Here is a 21,348-nt window from a genome sequence, read left to right as displayed (position 1 = left end):
TCGAAGTCAGAAATCGACGAGTAGTGGTCTTTTCTTTTTATCTGTGTACGCTAGAATTATCTATGTATCCATTTTTATCTGAAAAAATGGTTGGCGGCGTCGGCGACGTGGCAGGCGGACGAGGGTGTGAATCCAATGTGCCACCGACCAGCGGGCCCGGTGAGGAAAGAGGGTGAGCGCGCGCGCGTCCGTCTCGTGTCCGTTTGGGTCGGCGCGTTGGGCCGCCACTTTTGTACGCGCCGGCCCAAACGGACGCGGGCGGACAAAATGGGTCGCCCCATTGGAGTTGCTCTTATTTCTAGGAAAACCGATCGATAAATTTTATTATATTAATCTCCAAATTATCCTCTTCTAAAATAACTGAGATTTTGATGATATTAACTTTGGAGACGAAAGACATAAAAGTATAATTAATCATCGTAGTTTTATCAACATAGTAAATGCCTGACACACACGGGAGACAATTCAACCTGTTTGGCAATCAATGCTTGACATGGGACCACACGGTTATATCACTGCATGCATGGTCATGATGAGTATGCATTCATAGTACATATTATATCGTAGTTTTGTAATGAAAAAATAGTGCTTATTGCTAGAGATATGGTATTCTGGACATATTTAAGGTTTGTATTAGTTAATTTGTATTATCAACCACTCAACCTTGATCATGTAATTTTATATGTACACTTAATCAAACGTTATTTGTACTAAGTCTTTGTAGCTACATCTTTTATTTTACCTTTCCACTGTAAGTTGCCTGGCAAGTTCATATTCCTTCATTTTCAATCAACTCTCAGTTGAAAACATGCACCACTTTATCAGTCACTGCAGCAATTAAATGCATCGTCCAGTAAATTTAATGAGTATAAACAGCTTTTTACTGTTGGCATATACGCAGAGCGTTATATTATGAAATTGATGTCAATTTATTGAAAAGTTGCATCGATCCTCAAACAAAGGACGAGTGGCTTTGATTCTGGTGGGTGTCGTCGCCGTGTGCTCTTCGTCTGCATCCCATATCCATGTTACTACTCTAAGGCTGGTTATAGTGGGGAGTAATTTATACTAGTGTCATGCATATGATACTAGTCTAAGTTACTACCTTCATAGTGCAAAGTAACGTACTACTAGTGTTATAGATGACTTCATTTATTAGTTTGTACACTCATTTTTTTTTGGGAAGCGCTATGTTACAGTTACATATTATGTTACTCTAAACACCTCCCTCCTCATTAACTAAATGCCACATAAGCAAAAATTTCTTGGAGTCCACTATGTTACTACTTAAGTTACTCCCACTATGACTAGCCTAAGAAGTTACTCCCCACTATGGGTAGTCGAAGAAAAAAAATAGTATATCCTAGAGAACCGTGTACATGATTGGATTTTGATGATGACATTGTCGACCTAGGACCACATGCGGCAAAATTTTGTGTTTTGACCCTTTTCTGAAACCTATTCGAGATCCGACCCTAGTTTGAAAAAATTCCGAGATCTGACCCTTTTGCTACCGCCATGGTCCATGGCGGTAGGGTGTAACAGCCTACCGCCAGGGACCTTGGCGGTAGGAAACATCCCTACCGCCAAACATACTGGCGGTAGCCTGTACAACCCTACCGCCAAGGTGCTTGGCGGTAGGCATGAGCACGCACTTGTTGGGTAACGTAGCAGAAATTCAAAATTTTCTACGCATCACCAAGATCAATCTATGGAGTAATCTAGCAACGAGGGGAAGGAGAGTGCATCTACATACCCTTGTAGATCGCTAAGCGGAAGCGTTCAAGTGAACGGGGTTGATGGAGTAGTACTCGTCGTGATCCAAATCACTGATGATCCTAGTGCCGAACGGACGGCACCTCCGCGTTCAACACACGTACAGCCCGGTGACGTCTCCCATGCCTTGATCCAGCAAGGAGAGAGGGAGAGGTTGAGGAAGACTCCATCCAGTAGCAGCACAACGGCGTGGTGGTGGTGGAGGAGCGTGGTACTCCAGCAGGGCTTCGCCAAGCACCGCAAGAGACGAGGAGGGAGAGGTGTAGGGCTGCGCCAAGAAGGAGAGGAACTCGTGTGTCTTGGGCAGCCCAAACCTCAAGTATATATAGGGGGAGGGGAGGGGCTGCGCCCCCACCTAGGGTTCCCTCCCTAGGGGTGGCGGCAGCCCCCAGATCCCATCTGGGTGGCGGCCAGGTGGAGGGGAGAGGGAGGCGCACCAGGCATGGGCCCTAAGGCCCATCTGCCCTTAGGGTTTGCCCCCCTTCCTCCCCTTAGGCGTCTTGGGCCCTTGTGGGGGGGCGCACCATTCCACCTGGGGCTGGTCCCCTCCCACACTTGGCCCATGCAGCCCTCCGGGGCTTGTGGCCCCACTTGGTGGACCCCCGGGACCCTCCCGGTGGTCCCGGTACGTTACCGATAAACCCCGAAACTTTTCCGGCGACCAAAACAGGACTTCCCATATATAAATCTTTACCTCCGGACCATTCCGGAACTCCTCGTGACGTCCGGGATATCATCCGGGACTCCGGACAACATTCGGTAACCACGTATATCTATTCCTTATAACCCTAGCGTCATCGAACCTTAAGTGTGTAGACCCTACGGGTTCAGGAACCATGCAGACATGACCGAGACGTTCTCCGGTTAATAACCAACAGTGGGATCTGGATACCCATGTTGGTTCCCACATGTTCCACGATGATCTCATCGGATGAACCATGATGTCGAGGATTCGATCAATCCCGTATACAATTCCCTTTGTCTAGTGGTACGATACTTGCCCGAGATTCGATCGTCGGTATCCCGATACCTTGTTCAATCTCGTTACCGGCAAGTCTCTTTACTCATTCCGTAACACATCATCCGGTGATCAACTTCTTGGTCACATTGTGCACATTATGATGATGTCCTACCGAGTGGGCCCAGAGATACCTCTCTATTTACACAGAGTGACAAATCCCAGTCTCGATTCATGCCAACCCAACAGACACTTTTGGAGATACATGTAGTGTACCTTTATAGCCACCCAGTTACGTTGTGACGTTTGGCACACCCAAAGTATTCCTACGGTATCCGGGAGTTGCACAATCTCATGGTCTAAGGAAATGATACTTGACATTTAGAAAAGCTTTAGCATACGAACTACACGATCTTTGTGCTAGGCTTAGGATTGGGTCTTGTCCATCACATCATTCTCCTAATGATGTGATCCCGTTATCAACGACATCCAATGTCCATGGTCAGGAAACCGCAACCATCTATTGATCAACGAGCTAGTCAACTAGAGGCTTACTAGGGACATGGTGTTGTCTATGTATCCACACATGTATCTGAGTTTCCTATCAATACAATTCTAGCATGGATAGTAAACGATTATCATGAATAAGGAAATATAATAATAACCAATTTATTATTGCCTCTAGGGCATATTTCCAACAGTCTCCCACTTGCACTAGAGTCAATAATCCAGTTCACATTGATATGTGATTAACACTCAAGGTCACATCCCCATGTGACCAACACCCAAAGAGTTCTGGGTTTGATCATGTTATGCTTGTGAGAGAGGTTTCAGTCAACGGGTCTGCAACATTCAGATCCGTATGTACTTTGCAAATTTCTATGTCATCTTGTAGATACAACTACTACGCTACATTTGGAGCCATTTCAAATAACTGTTCTACTTGGAGCTATTCCATTATACGTATCTGGTATCTCTACTCAGAGCTATCCGGATAGGTGTTAAGCTTGCATCGACGTAACTCTTTACGTCGAACTCTTTATCACCTCCATAAACGAGAAACATATCCTTATTCCTCTAAGGATAATTTAGACCGCTATCTGGTGATCTACTCCTAGATTACCTTTGTACCCTCTTGCCAGATATGTGGCAAGGCACACATCAGGTGCGGTACTCAGCATGGCATACCGTATAGAGCCTATGACAAAAGCATAGGGGACGACCTTCATCCTTCCTCTTTCTTCTGCCGTGGTCGAGCTTTAAGTCTTAACTTCATACCTTACAACTCAGGCAAGAACTCCTTCTTTGACTGATCCATCTTGAACACCTTCAAGATCATGTCAAGGTATGTGCTCATTTGAAAGTACCATTAAGCGTTTTGATCTATCCTTATAGATCTTGATGCTCAATGTTCAAGTATCTTAATCCAGGCTTTCCATTGAAAAACACTTTCCAAATAACCCTATATGCTTTCCAGAAATTCTACGTCATTTCTGATCAACAATATGTCAACAACATATATTCATCGGAAATTCTATAGTGCTCCCACTCACTTCTTTGGAAATACAAGTTTCTCATAAACTTTGTATACACCCAAAATCTTTGATCATCTCATCAAAGCATACATTCCAACTCCGAGATGCTTACTCCAGTCCTTAGAAGGATTACTGGAGCTTTGCATACTTATTAGCATCTTTCAGGATTGACAAAACCTTCCGGTTGTATCACATACAACCTTTCCTCAAGAAAATCGTCGAGGAAACAATGTTTTGACATCCTATCTGCAAGATTTCATAAATAATGCAGTAATAGCTAATATAATTCCAACAGACTCTTAGCATCGCTACGAGTGAGAAAGTCTCATCATAGTCAACTCCTTGAACTTGTCGGAAAAAATCTTAACGACAAGTCGAGCTTTCTTAATGGTGATACTTACCATCATTGTCCGTCTTCCTTTTAAAATCCATCTGTACTCAACAGCCCTACGACCATCGAGCCGTTCTGCCAAAGTCTACACTTTGTTTTCATACATGGATCCTCTCTCGGATTTTATGGCCTCGAGCCATTTATCGGAATCCGGGCCCACCATTGCTTCTCCATAGCTTGTAGGTTCATTGTTGTCTAGCAACATGACTTCCAAGACAAAATTACGTACCACTCTGAAGTAGTACGCATCCTTGTCATCCCACGAGGTTTGGTAGTGACTTGATCTGAAGTTTCATGATCACTATCATAAGCTTCCACTTCAATTGGTGTAGGTGCCACAGGAACAACTCCCTGTGCCCTGCCACACACTAGTTGAAGAGACGGTTCAATAACCTCATCAAGTCTCCACCATCCTCCCACTCAATTCTTTCGAGAGAAACTTTTCCTCGAGAAAGGACCCGATTATAGAAACAATCCCTTATTGCTTTCGGATCTGAGACAGGAGGTATACCCAACTGTTTTGGGTGTCCTATGAAGATGCATTTATCCGCTTTGGGTTCGAGCTTATCAGCCTGAAACTTTTTCACATAAGCGTCGCAGCCCCAAACTTTTAAGAAATGACAGCTTAGGTTTCTCTAAACCATAGTTCATACGGTGTCATCTCATCGGAATTACGTGGTGCCTTATTTAAAGTGAATGTGGTTGTCTCTAATGCCTAACCCATAAACTATCGTGGTAATTCGATAAGAGACATCATGGTATGCATCATATCCAATAGGGTGCAGTTATGATGTTCGGACACACCATCACACTATGGTGTTCCAGGCTGTATTAGTTGTGAAACAATTTCCACAATGTCTTAATTCTGTGCCAAACTCGTAATTCAGATATTCATCTCTATGATCATATCATAGATATTTTATCCTCTTGTCACGACGATCTTTCAACTTCACCCTGAAATTACTTGAACCTTTCAATAATTCAGACTCGTGATTCATCAAGTAAATGTACTCAACATCTACTCAAATCATCTGTGAAGTAAGAACATAACGATATCCACTACACGCCTCAGCACTCATTGGACTGCACACATCAAAATGTATTACTTCCAACAAGTTGCTTTCTAGTTCCATTTTACTGAAAACGAGGCTTTCAGTCATCTTGCCCATGTGGTATGATTTGCATGTCTCAAGTGATTCAAAATCAAGTGAGTCCAAACGGTCCATATGCATGGAGTTTCTTCATGCATATACTCCAATAGACATGGTTCGCATGTCTCAAACTTTTCAAAAACGAGTGAGCCCAAAGATCCATCAACATGGAGCTTCTTCATGCGTTTTATACCGATATGACTCAAATTGCAGTGCCATATTTGTGTGGTACTATCATTACTATCTTATACCTTTGGCATGAAAATGTGTATCACTACGATCGAGATTCAATAAACCATTCATTTTAGGTGCAAGACCATTGAAGGTATTATTCAAATAAACAGAGTAACCATTATTCTCCTTAAATGAATAACCGTATTGCGATAGACATAATCCAATCACGTCTATGCTCAACGCAAACACCAATCTCGATGGTAGAGGGAGCGTGCGATGCTTGATCACATCAAGCTTGGGAAAAACTTCCAACACATATCGCCAGCTCACCTTTAGCTAGTCTCCGTTTACTCCGCAGCCTTTTATTTCGAGTTTACCAACACTTAGCAACCGAACCGGTATCTAATACCATGGTGCTACTAGGAGTACTAGTAAAGTACACATTAACACAATGTATATCCAATATACTTCTATCGACCTTGCCAGCCTTCTCATCTACCAAGTATCTAGGGTAATTCTGCTCCAGTGGCTGTTCCCCTTATTACAGAAGCACTTAGTCTCGGGTTTGGGTTCAACCTTGGGTTTCTTCACTAGAGCAGCAGCTGAATTGCCGTTTCATGAAGTATCCCTTTTTTCCCTTGCCCTTCTTGAAACTAGTGGTTTCACCAACCATCAACAATTGATGCTCCTTCTTGATTTCTACTTTTGTGATGTCAAACATCGCGAATATCTCAAGGATCATCATATATGTCCCTGATATATTATAGTTCATCACGAAGCTCTAGCAGCTTGGTGGTAATGACTTCGAAGAAACATCACTATCTCATCTGGAAGATCAACTCCCACTCGATTCAAATGATTGTTGTACTCAGACAATCTGAGCACAAGCTCAACAATTGAGCTTTTCTCCCTTAGTTTGTGGGCTAAGAAAATCGTCGGAGGTCTTATACCTCTTGACGTGGGCACGAGCCTGAAATCCCAATTTCAGCCCTCGAAACATCTCATATGTTTCGCGACGTTTCAAAACGTCTTCGGTGCCTCAATTCTAAACCGTTTAACTGAACTATCACGTAGTTATCAAAATGTGTATGTCAGATGTTCACAACATCCACAGACGACGTTCGAGGTTCAGCACACTGAGCGGTGCATTAAGGACATAAGCCTTCTATGAAGCAATGAGGACAATCCTCAGTTTACGGACCTATTCCGCATAATTGCTACTATCAACTTTCAACTAAATTTTCTCTAGGAACATAACTAAACAGTAGAACTGAAGCGCGAGCTACGACATAATTTGCGAAGACCTTTTGACTATGTTCAGGATAAATAAGTTCATCTTATGAACTCCCACTCAGATAGACATCCCTCTAGTCATCTAAGTGATTACATGATCCGAGTCAACTAGGCCGTGTCCGATCATCACGTGAGACGGACTAGTCATCATCGGTGAACATCTTCATGTTGATCGTATCTACCATACGACTCATGCTCGACCTTTCGGTCTCTTGTGTTCCGAGGCCATGTCTGTACATGCTAGGCTCGTCAAGTCAACCTAAGTGTTTTGCATGTGTTCCGAGGCCATGTCTGTACATGCTAGGCTCGTCAACACCCGTTGTATTCGAACGTAAGAATCTATCACACCCGATCATCACGTGGTGCTTCGAAACGACGAACTTTCGCAACGGTGCACAGTTAGGGGGAACACTTTCTTGAAATTTTAATGAGGGATCATCTTATTTACTACCGTCGTTCTAAGCAAATAAGATGTATAAACATGATAAACATCACATGCAATCAAATAATAGTGACATGATATGGCCAATATCATATAGCTTCTTTGATCTCCATCTTGGGGCTCCATGATCATCTTGTCACCGGCATGACACCATGATCTCCATCATCATGATCTCCATCATCGTGTCTCCATGAAGTTGTCTCGCCAACTTATTACTTCTACTACTACAGCTAACGGTTAGCAATAAAGTAAAGTAATTACATGACATTTATGTTGACACGCATGTCATAAATAAATTAAGACAACTCCTATGGCTCCTGCCGGTTGTCATACTCATCGACATGCAAGTCGTGATTCCTATTACAAGAACATGATCAATCTCATACATCACATATATCATTCATCACATCCTTTTGGCCAGATCACATCACATAGCATACCCTGCAAAAATAAGTTAGACGTCCTCTAATTGTTGTTTGCATGTTTTACGTGGCTGTTATGGGTTTCTAGCAAGAACGTTTCTTACCTACGCAAAGACCACAACGTGATATGCCAATTGCTATTTACCCTTCATAAGGACCCTTTTCATCGAATCCGATCCGACTAAAGTGGGAGAGACAGACACCCGCCAGCCACCTTATGCAACTAGTGCATGTCAGTCGGTGGAACCAGTCTCACGTAAGAGTACGTGTAAGGTCGGTCCGGGCCGCTTCATCCCACAATGCCACCGAATCAAGATTGGACTAGTAACGGTAAGCATATTGAACAAAATCAACGCCCACAACTACTTTGTGTTCTACTCGTGCATAGAAACTACGCATAGACCTAGCTCATGATGCCACTGTTGGAGAACGTAGCATAAATTCAAAATTTTCCTACGTGTCACCAAGATCTATCTATGGATTCATCTAGCAACGAGGGAGGAGTGGATCTACATACCCTTGTAGATCGCGCGTGGAAGCATTCAAGAGAACGGGGTTGATGGAGTCGTACTCGTCGTGATCCAAATCACCGATGATCCTAGCGCCGAACGGACGGCACCTCCGCGTTCAACACACGTACGGAGCAGCGACGTCTCCTCCTTCTTGATCCAGCAAGGGGGGAGGAGAGGTTGATGGAGATCCAGCAGCACGACGGCGTGGTGGTGGAAGTAGCGGGATTCCAACAGGGCTTCGCCAAGCGCTGCGGGAGGAGGGAGATGTGTCACGGGAGGGAGAGGGAGGCGCCAGGGCTTAGGTATGGTTGCCCTCCCTTCCCCCCACTATATATAGGGCCAAGGGAGAGGGGGGACGCAGCCTTGGCCCTTCCTCCAAGGAAGGTGTGGCCAAGGGAGGAGTCCCTCCTCCCCAAGGCACCTCGGAGGTGCCTTCCCCTTTAGGACTCTTCCTTTCCCTCTTCTCTTGGCGCATGGGCCTCTTGGGGCTGGTGCCCTTGGCCCATATAGGCCAAGGCGCACCCCCTACAGCCCATGTGCCCCCCCGGGGCAGGTGGCCCCACCCGGTGGACCCCCGGGACCCTTCCGGTGGTCCCGGTACAATACCGGTGACCCCGAAACTTGTCCCGATGGCCGAAATAGCACTTCCTATATATAATTCTTTACCTCTGGACCATTCCGGAACTCCTCGTGACGTCCGGGATCTCATCCGGGACTCCGAACAACTTTCGGGTTACCGCATACTAATATCTCTATAACCCTAGCGTCACCGAACCTTAAGTGTGTAGACCCTACGGGTTCGGGAGACATGCAGACATGACCGAGATGACTCTCCGGTCAATAACCAACAGCGGGATCTGGATACCCATGTTGGCTCCCACATGTTCCACGATGATCTCATCGGATGAACCACGATGTCGAGGACTTAATCAATCCCGTATACAATTCCCTTTGTCTATCGGTACGATACTTGCCCGAGATTCAATCGTCGGTATCCAGATACCTTGTTCAATCTCGTTACCGGAAAGTCTCTTTACTCGTTCCGTAACACATCATCCCGTGATCAACTCCTTGATCACATTGTGCACATTATGATGATGTCCTACCGAGTGGGCCCAGAGATACCTCTCCATTTACACGGAGTGACAAATCCCAGTCTCGATTCGTGCCAACCCAACAGACACTTTCGGAGATACCTGTAGTGTACCTTTATAGCCACCCAGTTACGTTGTGACGTTTGGCACACCCAAAGCACTCCTACGGTATTCGGGAGTTGCACAATCTCATGGTCTAAGGAAATGATACTTGACATTAGAAAAGCTTTAGCATACGAACTACATGATCTTGTGCTAGGCTTGGGATTGGGTCTTTGTCCATCACATCATTCTCCTAATGATGTGATCCCGTTATCAATGACATCCAATGTCCATGGTCAGGAAACCGTAACCATCTATTGATCAACGAGCTAGTCAACTAGAGGCTTACTAGGGACATGGTGTTGTCTATGTATCCACACATGTATCTGAGTTTCCTATCAATACAATTCTAGCATGGATAATAAACGATTATCATGAACAAGGAAATATAATAATAACCAATTTATTATTGCCTCTAGGGCATATTTCCAACAACAATGAGGTCACTCCTATGAGTAATGGGAGAAGAGAAGGACGACACTCTCGTACTTGCATACCTGGAGCTGCTTGGCGGAAGTCATTGTGCCAATCCCCAAAAAGCGTAAGCTTTGACCAAGGACCGTGGACTGTGTTAATTTGGGCTACGCTAAGAATGGCTATACATTTCTAGTAGTCACATGTGAGGTACCTGACGTGAAGGTTGCTACAATTATGGAGTCTAAGAATGCTACATTCTTTGAGGAAATTTTTCCTATGAGAGATATGCAAAGCACTTCAGACAGAAATCTGAGGAGGCTCCTGAGCCTGCTATTCCTATGGAATATTATGAACAAACACATGATGAAAAATCTTGAGGGTGATGATGAGGAAACCCTTGGTAAGGGTAAGAGACAAAGGATTACAAAATTCTTTGTTGATGATTTCCTCATATACCTCGTGAATGATACTCCCACTTCTATTTCAGAAGCATATGGATCTCCAGATGTTGACTACTGGAGAGATGTCGCCGTAGTGAGATCAAGCTACTGCGAGATGATATGGGTGGGATTACACTTCTGCAATCCCATTATGTTGAGAAGGTTTTGAGTCGTTTTGGATATTCGGACTGCAAACCATCTCAAACATCATATGATCCTAATGTGTTGATTCAAAAGTTTGAAAGCACAATTAAAGATCAATTGAGATACTCTCAAATTATTGGTTCACTCATGTATCTAGCGAGCGCAAAGAGGCCTAACATCGCGTTTGTTGTGAGCAAACTGAGTTGGTTTGTTTCTAATCCGGTTGATGTACATTGGCATTCTATTGAAAGAATTATGCGTCATCTGAAAGGTAATATGAACTATGGACTTCATTTCGATACTTGAAGGGTATAGTGATGCGAATTGGATATATGATGCTGATGAGATGAAGACCACAAATGGGTATATATTTACTCCTGGAGGTGGCACTGGTTCCTGGAAGTCTTGCAAGCAAATGATCCTAACGAGATCGACAATGGAAGGAGAATTAACAGCATTGGACACATCTGGTGTCGAAGCAGAATGGCTCCATGATCTTTTGATGGACTTGCTAGTGGTTGAGAAGCCGGTTCTGGATATCCTTATGAACTATGACAATCAGACATTTATTGCCAAAGTAAAGAGTTCAAAGAACAACATAAATTCCAACAAACATCTAAGAATGAGATTGAAAACTATCAGGCGTTTAAGAAACTCCGAAGTGGTAGCATTTGGATATATCCAAACGGCTAAGGATTTGGCAGATCCCTTTACTAAAGGGTTACCGCGTGTTGTGATAGATAATACATCGAGGAGATGGGCATGAGACCCACATAAGTTGCCATGGGGGTAACCCAACCTATGTGATCGGAGATCCCGTGAAGTAGGACCTGGGAAACAAGCCAGTGGTGAATTGAGGAGAGTAACTTTACTAACCCACTTCGTTGAAGATGCAATACTATCGGAAACGGAATGGTATGTTGACTACTGTCTTAATGTGTTCCAAAGCTTATACAAGCAAGATGCTATATGGTAGAGCGATCTTTGGAGGAGCACACCTATATGAGCTCGACTACTGGTCACAACTTATGAGATTGGGGTGATCTCTAGCAAGCTCATGAATATGCCAGGAGTGTTAATATGCTCCACCGGAGGGGTTAGCCTTCGGCAATCTAGTACTATTACTAAGACATGTGGTGAAACTTCTTTACGCCAAACTGACAATTCAAGGCATAATCAATTGTTCAGTTGTGAATGAGTGTAGCTAGTTGCTCTTGGTGGAGTTCAACCTTAACAGGTCTCCACTGAAATACTGGTATATCCAAACAATGTTTGGAACTAAGGACAAAATGGACCCTTGAGATCCGGTGGGGAATTTGTTGAAATATGAGGGTGGCCTTAGGGCCCATCTAACAAGTTTAGAAAATCTACAAGGGCCCATGTGGATTATATGGCACTATGTGTGGTGAGAAGTTTAGTCCCACATTGCTATTTGGAGAGGAGTTGGGCCTTCTTATAAGGGATTCTCTTTCACATGCGATTGAAGTTTGAGAAGAGAAGTGGATCCCGCGCACTCCTCCTCCGCCACCCACCTCGGCACGACGTGTCGCGGCCGAGCTGAGCTCACACCTATGTGCTTATTTTTGCCGGTCAGGAACAGAGAGTCCCTAACAGAAGAGCCACGATTTGATACGTCAGATCATGGGCTATCACCGACATGGACGAGGGTCCATCCCACGTCTCTTCACGCGTCCACACCTATATATTGGAGGCGCCAGCCAATCCTAGCTGCCACGAAATAGATCGCATCTGCCTCCACGCCTACTATCGTTACTTTGCTGCTACCGCCGCTAGTGATACTATCCCGTCCATCACGTACACGGTTGACGGGAGAGTAGGCTTCCGAAACACCGCCTCTCCGAATCATGTACGAGAGAGGGACGATTAGGTTTTGGGGGAGCGTCTCCTACGCGACTGCTCTCCGCTGTTCATTCACGTCCGTTGCATCCTCTACGTCCACATCTTCTTGAACGTGACCATGTCCACCACCAACGAAGTCGACCGTGCCGCCGAGAAGAAGGCCATGGAGGACGCCGCCGTGGCCTCTGCCTGGCCGATCAGAGGGTATAACTCGCTTATCCCGCTCCTGTTTATTATTGTTTAATCCGTATTAGTGATTTGCATAGATGTTTCTACTAGCTATCTGTCTAGTACGCAATAATATGGCCAAATATCAGTATGTGCTTAGTGTTGTTTATGTCATGCTCATGGTTTATTTTTGGATTAATTTAATCAAAAGTTGCCCATTTACTCGGCATAAAATTCAGTTTTTCCTGACTTTGTAGAACTAACGAATCTTGTCAGCTTGTTATTGACATCAACCTTAACTCTGACTCGTATGAACTCACCTATAAATAAACCCACTGGGCAGAGCTATTTTCAGTTCTGAAACTTCACCAATACGTCACGAATTGTTCCCTCTTCGGAACCATGTTAGGTAGCTTACGAACTTGGCACCAAGTCTCGACCTTATCAAGCTTGATCGTTTCAGGGTTTTTAAACCCATCATATTCAGCGAGTACCAGTTAATTTGACCAAAAAATATATATTTATATAAGAGTCCTTTTAGCGGAAAAGGAGAGGAGAAAATGCAACATCATTATTCGGTTCCCAGCAACAAAAAAACATCATTTAGATAAGAGAAAAGTATACTTTTCATCCCTCAATTCTTGGCCGAGTCTAGATTTGGTCCCTCAACTCCAAAATCAGACAACTTGCACCCTTAACTTCTTAAATCGGACAAGATTCATCCCTGGTCACGGTTTTGACCGGTTTTGGTGGTGTCCCACCCCAGTTTTAACCGTTCCTACTCAAATTTGCCTACCTTTTCCAAATCCACGTACTATTTTCAAATTCGGTTACTTTTTCAAATACGTGAACCTTGTTAAATTTTGTGTACTTTTTTTAAATTGGCGTACTTTTTTTCCAAGTTCATGTATTTTTTCAAAAATGCATATGTTTTTTAAAGTTCATTTAGTTTTTTAATTTTTAATTTTTTAAAATTGATGCACCTTTCATATTCGAGTACATTTTTCTGAAAGAGTTCATGAATTTGAAAATTTTATGCGAACTTGAAAAAAGTATGCAGATATGGACTTCTTTTGCGCAGAATATGTGGATTTCAAAAATTATTTCAACTTGAAACAAGTACGTGAATTTCATACAGAGTTCATGGATTATAAAAGAAACACGGATTTGAAAAAAAAACGGACTTTGAAAAGCATGTGGATTTTAAATAAGTATGCGAATTTCAGAAACAATTCATGGCTTTGAAAAATACTTGGATTTGATAAATTTACACAAACTTGGGAAAAATACGGGGATTTGGAAAAAATACGTAAATGTTAAAAATCACGGATTTGAAAAAAGTACGAGAATTTCAGCATAGTTCGCTGATTTGAAAAAAATTATGTTTATTTTTTAAAAAAATGCGCGACCTTGAAAAAACTATGCAGAGTTGAAAAGTGTATGTGAATTTCAAAAAGTTCACGGATATAAAAAATTTACAGTAATATGAGTGAGCACCGGTCAAAACCGGGGTGAGTCAACACCAAAAACCGGTCAAAACCGAGTCCAGGGACAAACCTTGTCAGGTTTCGGTAGTTGGGGATGCAAGTTGTCCGGTTTTGAAGTTGAGGGACCAAATCTAGACTTCATCAAGAGTTGAGGGACGAAAAGTATACTTTTCTCTTTAGATAATGAACTGCACTGCATTGTCCTGTTTTTACCCATCTGGCGGAGAAGCTGGATGCAGCGGTGGACATGCCGAGAAAGCCGGCGTCCACCAGTGCGTGACATGCTCGATCGCGTGCGGTTTACTCGCTCGCTCGTAGGTAGCCTGACGTCCTCTCCTCAGGCTGGGTTGATCAGATCGAACGATGGCGACGCCGGAGCATCCATCTGCTCCGCTCTGCTCGGCGTCAACTTCTCCAGAGAAGAAAAGCTCCCAGCTCTCCTACCAGAATCCGCTGTCGTGTCGACGAAGGCTGCGATCGGTCCTGCTGAGGCGGCGAGCCCGCTCTCCGCTGGCCGGTCCCGATCGGCGGCCCTGTGTCGAGTTGGGCGGAAGGGGGCATACCTGACATGCCAGCCGGTCATGGATTCCGTTGAACCGGACGTCGTCCCTCTCTTCTCCTAGTCGATGCCATGTGCTGTACGTGACAGATTACTGGGCTGGTTACAGCCACTGCTTTTTTTTAAAAGGGGGATACCCGGCCTCTGCATCAGATCGATGCATACGGCCATCTTATTAAACCAAATAAGTTTCAACAAGGTCTCAAAGTCTCCTACTGAAAAGTGAACAAAGCTCACACAGAGCCAACATGGGCTAAAAACACAGACTAGCCATATAAAAGACGCCACAACCGGCTGGCTGAAAAAGAGATAGGTAAACTAATTGCATATCCTATTACATGATCGCCATCCAAACCGGTTGAAGATATCCCAAGCTACCATCTCCCAGCGGATAGATCCAGTAACCAAATGTTCCCTGGCCTCCGTTGGAGTGAGTAGCGACCACGAACGGATCAACGCCGTGGCTCTGAAAATAACCTGCAAAAAATGAATATATGTTGTCCTGTTAAAAACTAAATCATTTCTGCAATTCCAGAGCGCCCACACCAAGGCACGGACTCCTACACAAATATGTCTCGCTAACTCGGGCTCTACCCCGTTAAGTCACGTTCCAAATAATGTGTTGACTGAATTCGGTGGAGTAATATTAAAAGCAATATGGATCGTCCTCTATAAAACTTTAGCTAGCGGGCAAACAAGAAAAAGGTGTTTGATCGTCTCATCCCGATCACAGAAACTACACCTAGTAGATCCTATCCAATTACGCTTTGTCAAGTTGTCCTTGGTTAAAATAACTTGTTTATGCAGAAACCACATAAACACTTTGATTTTCAAAGGGACTTTGACAGCCCAAACATGTTTGGAACTAGGAATCGAGCTTGAGTTGATAACATCAACATACATTGATTTAATAGTAAAAACTCCAGACCTAGTAAGCTTCCAGCATAATTCATCTGGTTGTTGGGAAAGCTGAATGTCCATCAGTCTCCTTACTAGATGCAGCCATTCTTCCCAACGATTACCCACTAATGCCCTTCTGAACTGAATATTAAGGGGGATCGATTGTAATACCGTGGCAACAAAAGTCTCACGTCTTTGAACTATACGATACAAAGACGGGTATTGGATTGCTAAGGGTGTCTCTCCGAGCCAAGTATCCTCCCAGAATCGCGTACTGGCACCGTCACCAATAATAAACTTTGTCCTATTAAACAAGGACAACTTTACTTTCATAAGCCCTTTCCAAAAGGGTGAATCAGTCGGTCTTACTATCACCTGAGACAGAGTTTTGGTTTGAAGATACTTGCTACGGAGGATTTGCGCCCAAGTGGCGTCAGTTACACTTGATAACTTCCACAACCACTTGCTGAGAAGACATCTGTTCTTAACTTCAAGATTCTCAATACCAAGACCCCCTTGGTCTTTCGGTCTACAGATGATATCCCATTTGGCTAACCGGTATTTTCTTTTAATCCCATCACCTTGCCAGAAGAAACGCGATCGATAGAAGCTCGTAGGTAGCCTAACGTCCTCTCCTCGGGCTGGGTTGATCAGATCGAACGATGGCGACGCCGGAGCATCCATCTGCTCCGCTCTGCTCGGGGTCAACTTCTCCAGAGAAGAAAAGCTCCCAGCTCTCCTACCAGAATCCGCTGTCATGTCGACGAAGGCTGCGATCGGTCCGGCCGAGGCGGCGAGCCCGCTCTCCGCTGGCCGGTCCCGATCGGCGGCCCTGTGTCGAGTTGGGCGGAAGGGGGCATACCTGACATGCCAGCCGGTCACGGATTCCGTTGAACCGGACGTCGTCCCTCTCTTCTCCTAGTCGATGCCATGTGATGTACGTGACAGATTACTGGGCTGGTTACAGCCACTGCTTTTTTTTAAAAGGGGGATACCCGGCCTCTGCATCAGATCAATGCATACGGCCATCTTATTAAACCAATAAGTTTCAACAAGGTCTCAAAGTCTCCTACTGAAAAGTGAACAAAGCTCACACAGAGCCAACATGGGCTAGAAACACAGACTAGCCATATAAAAGACGCCACAACCGGCTGGCTGAAAAAGAGATAGGTAAACTAATTGCCTATCCTATTACATGATCGCCATCCAAACCGGTTGAAGATATCCCAAGCTACCATCTCCCAGCGGATAGATCCAGTAACCAAATGTTCCCTGGCCTCCATCGGAGTGAGTAGCGACCACGAACGGATCAACGCCGTGGCTCTGAAAATAACCTGCAAAAAATGAATATATGTTGTCCTGTTAAAAACTAAATCATTTCTGCAATTCCAGAGCGCCCACACCAAGGCACGGACTCCTACACGAATATGTCTCGCTAACTCAGGCTCTACCCCGTTAAGCCACGTTCCAAATAACGTGTTGACTGAATTCGGTGGAGTAATATTAAAAGCAATATGGATCGTCCTCTATAAAACTTTAGCTAGCGGGCAAACAAGAAAAAAGTGTTTGATCGTCTCATCCCGATCACAGAAACTACACCTAGTAGATCCTGTCCAATTACGCTTTGTCAAGTTGTCCTTGGTTAAAATAACTTGTTTATGCAGAAACCACATAAACACTTTGATTTTCAAAGGGACTTTGACAGCCCAAAAATGTTTGGAACTAGGAATCGAGCTTGAGTTGATAACATCAACATACATTGATTTAACAGTAAAAACTCCAGACCTAGTAAGCTTCTAGCATAATTCATCTGGTTGTTGGGAAAGCTGAATGTCCATTAGTCTCCTTACTAGATGCAGCCATTCTTCCCAACGATTACCCACTAATGCCCTTCTGAACTGAATATTAAGGGGGATCGATTGTAATACCGTGGCAACAAAAGTCTCACGTCTTTGAACTATACGATACAAAGACGGGTATTGGATTGCTAAGGGTGTCTCTCCGAGCCAAGTATCCTCCCAGAATCGCGTACTGGCACCGTCACCAATAATAAACTTTGTCCTATTAAACAAGGACAACTTTACTTTCATAAGCCCTTTCCAAAAGGGTGAATCAGTCGGTCTTACTGTCATCTGAGACAGAGTTTTGGTTTGAAGATACTTGCTACGGAGGATTTGCGCCCAAGTGGCGTCAGTTACACTTGATAACTTCCACAACCACTTGCTGAGAAGACATCTGTTCTTAACTTAAGATTCTCAATACCAAGACCCCCTTGGTCTTTCGGTCTACATATGATATCCCATTTGGCTAACCGGTATTTTCTTTTAATCCCATCACCTTGCCAGAAGAAACGCGATCGATAGAAGTCCAGTCTTTTCCTAACTCCAACTGGGACTTCGAAGAACGACAAAAGAAACATAGGCATACTCGTGAGAACCGAATTTATCAGAATTAAACGGCCTCCGTACGACATGAGCTTGCCCTTCCAGCAACTCAGTTTCTTTTCAAATCGATCCTCGATGCACTTCCACTCTATGTTTGTCAGCTTACGATGGTGGATTGGTATTCCTAAGTAGGTGAAAGGCAAAGCCCCCAAATCACACCCGAACAATTGCCTATAAGCCTCTTGTTCATCGTTGGCTCTACCAAAGCAGAACAACTCGCTTTTGTGAAAGTTAATTTTTAACCCGGTCAATTGTTCAAATAAGCATAACACCAGCTTCATATTTTTCTCGCCTTTTCCAAGTCATGCTCCATAAAGATGATTGTATCATCAGCATATTGGAGGATGGACACACCTCCATCAACTAGATGAGGTACCAGACCACCCACTTGACCAGCCTCCTTGGCCCTTCCTATTAGAATTGCCAACATATCCACTACAATGTTAAACAAGATAGGGGACATCGGATCCCCTTGTCGCAGGCCCTTTTTGTGTCTGGAAATAATGACCGATCTCATCATTCACTTTGATTCCAACACTCCCTTTTTGCGTATATGACTCAACCCGGCGTCGCCAGATTTCATCAAAGCCTTTCATACGCAACGCCTGTTGTAGGAATGGCCATTTAACTTTATCATACGCTTTCTCGAAATCCACCTTAAAGATAACTCCATCCAACTTTTTCAAGTGAATTTTATGGAGCGTTTCATGCAGGACCACCACCCCTTCTAGAATGTTCCTGTCCGGTATGAAAGCAGTTTGGGAATGCTGCACCACAGAATGCGCAATCTGTGTGAGCCGATTAGTCCCAACCTTGGTGAAAATTTTGAAACTAACATTGAGAAGGCAGATCGGCCTAAACTGCTCGATTCTCACAGCATCCGTTTTCTTAGGAAGCAGTGTTATTGTTCCAAAATTTAAGTGAAATAATTGAAACTGTCCAGAGAAAAGATCGTGAAACATTGGAAGTAAATCCCCCTTAATAATGTGCCAACATCTCTTGTAAAACTCCGCCGGGAATCCATCAGGCCCGGGAGCCTTATTGTTTTTCATCTGCGATATAGCATCAAACACCTCCTTCTCCGAGAATGGGGCAACCAGAATATCATTATCACGAGCAGTTAGTTGAGGCACATCCTCAATCCTGGACTCATCGAGTGATACACAACTGTCCTCCGGAGGTCCAAATAGCTGCTTATAATATTTGGTGATATAAAATTTCAGGTTGTCCTGCCCTACAATCGTTCCTTCCTCTTGCTCAAGCTGAAAGATTCTCTTCTTTTTGTGTTTGCCATTAGCAATCAAGTGAAAGAATTGAGTGCTTGCGTCCCCCTGGACCACTCTGTGAACCTTAGCCCGCAACGCCCACTTCAATTCTTCCTCACGGAGAAGTTCTTTCAACCTCATCTCCGCCTCGAGCTTAATCTGGAGCTCCGCAGATTGCAAAATCATGGACTCGGCTTTCTAGGGCCTGAATCAAAGAAAGGAGCCTTTCCTTTTCAACTTTATAAACCCCACTAAGGTGCTTAGCCTATCCCCGTAGGAAACTTCTCAAATGCCTAATCTTGTTCTGCCAACGCTGGCAAGAGGTCGTTCCTCCTGCATCTTTAGCCCATTCCCTGGCTACCAGATCCAGGAAGCCTTCTCGTTCAAACCATGCAAGTTGGAAAGAAAATGTGTTTTTGTTTCCCACGTGGTTTGGCTCACCTGAGTCCACGAATAAAGGTGTGTGATCCGAGATTCCGCGCGAGAGAGCCTGGACCGTTACGAGAGGGAACTTTTGTTCCCACTCGACACTCGCGAGAACTCGATCCAGCTTCTCATACGTCGGGTTTGGCAACGCGTTAGCCCAGGTAAACTTTCTACCGAAAAGCTCTATCTCTCTCAGATCCAAGCTTTCAATAATGGTATTGAACATAAATGACCATCTTCCGTCAAAATTATCATTATTCTTTTCATCTCTCCTCCTAATGATATTGAAGTCACCCCCAACCAAAATTGGGAGCTGCTCGGATCCGCAAATTCGAACAAGGTCCGCCAAAAATTCCGGTTTAAACTCGGGTTGTGCGGCACCATACACCGCCACCAGAGCCCAGTTAAAACCATCGGCTTTGAACCTGACCCGAAATTTAACCGCAAAGTCACCCATCACTACACTACGAACTTTCAGTGAATCGCATCTCACTCCAAGCAAGATCCCACCCGATCTTCCTTGCGGAGGAAGGCAATGCCAATCAAAATCGACACCACCCGATAAAGTATTGAGAAACTGGGGCGCAAAATTATCCCTACCAGTTTCAGAAAGAGCAATGAAATCTAATCGATGCTCAAGAGACGCCTCAGCAAGGAACCTTCTTTTAGCCAAGTCCTTAAAACCTCTGCTATTCCAAAAAATTCCTTTCATAGGTCATCATGAAATTTTTTGGACGTTTGAATCCTAACACTCCTACAAACTGCGGAAGCCGCATAAACCTTTCGCTTCCACTTACGCTTGGGTTTATCATGCTAAATGCTCCCTCTGTAAACTAATATAAGAGTGTTTAGATCACTAAAATAGTAATCTAAACGCTCTTATATTAGTTTACGGAGGGAGTAATAAGTAAGATCGAGGGTACGGTACAGGGTCCAATGGGGACGCTCGCGCGTGCCAACGAGCATCCATTCGAGAGTTCACGGGGGAGAGAACGACAAATGGTTCGTTGGTTGGTTGGGTTTCTTATTCGAGTTGGTTAGCTTTGTACTGGCAGATCAGTAGATGGTGATAATCTAGATCCAACGACGACAGGGACTCCATGGCAGCCGGTTGGCCGCCACCAGCAGACTTGTTTGACGGGTCTACCATTGGGTTGGAAGAAAGTGACGTATGGGATCTGAAAACGAGGTACTTCGTCCGACGCTGGCTGTATGCCGTGGGCAGGTATACAAAGATTCCAGAAGGGAGACAAAACGGTAACTTGTTTAGTTTACTTCAATGATATGTTGGGCGAAATAGCACCAAAGATCAGATGGCCGAGTTGGTCTAAGGCGCCAGATTAAGGCTCTGGTCCGAAAGGGCGTGGGTTCAAATCCCACTCTGGTCA

General features: G+C 44.3%; 1 non-coding gene across 1 annotated transcript; it reads left to right on the top strand.

The window, feature by feature from the left end:
• Window positions 1-21,267: 21,267 nt before the first annotated feature.
• Window positions 21,268-21,348, top strand: TRNAL-AAG. The gene has a single exon. It is a non-coding gene; the product is annotated as a tRNA-Leu (tRNA).

This window comes from Triticum urartu, chromosome 6, assembly GCF_003073215.2.
Source record: "Triticum urartu cultivar G1812 chromosome 6, Tu2.1, whole genome shotgun sequence".
NCBI classification, from domain to species: Eukaryota; Viridiplantae; Streptophyta; class Magnoliopsida; order Poales; family Poaceae; genus Triticum; species Triticum urartu.
Note: the sequence above shows the minus strand (reverse complement) of the source record. Positions and strands in the feature narration are given on the sequence as shown.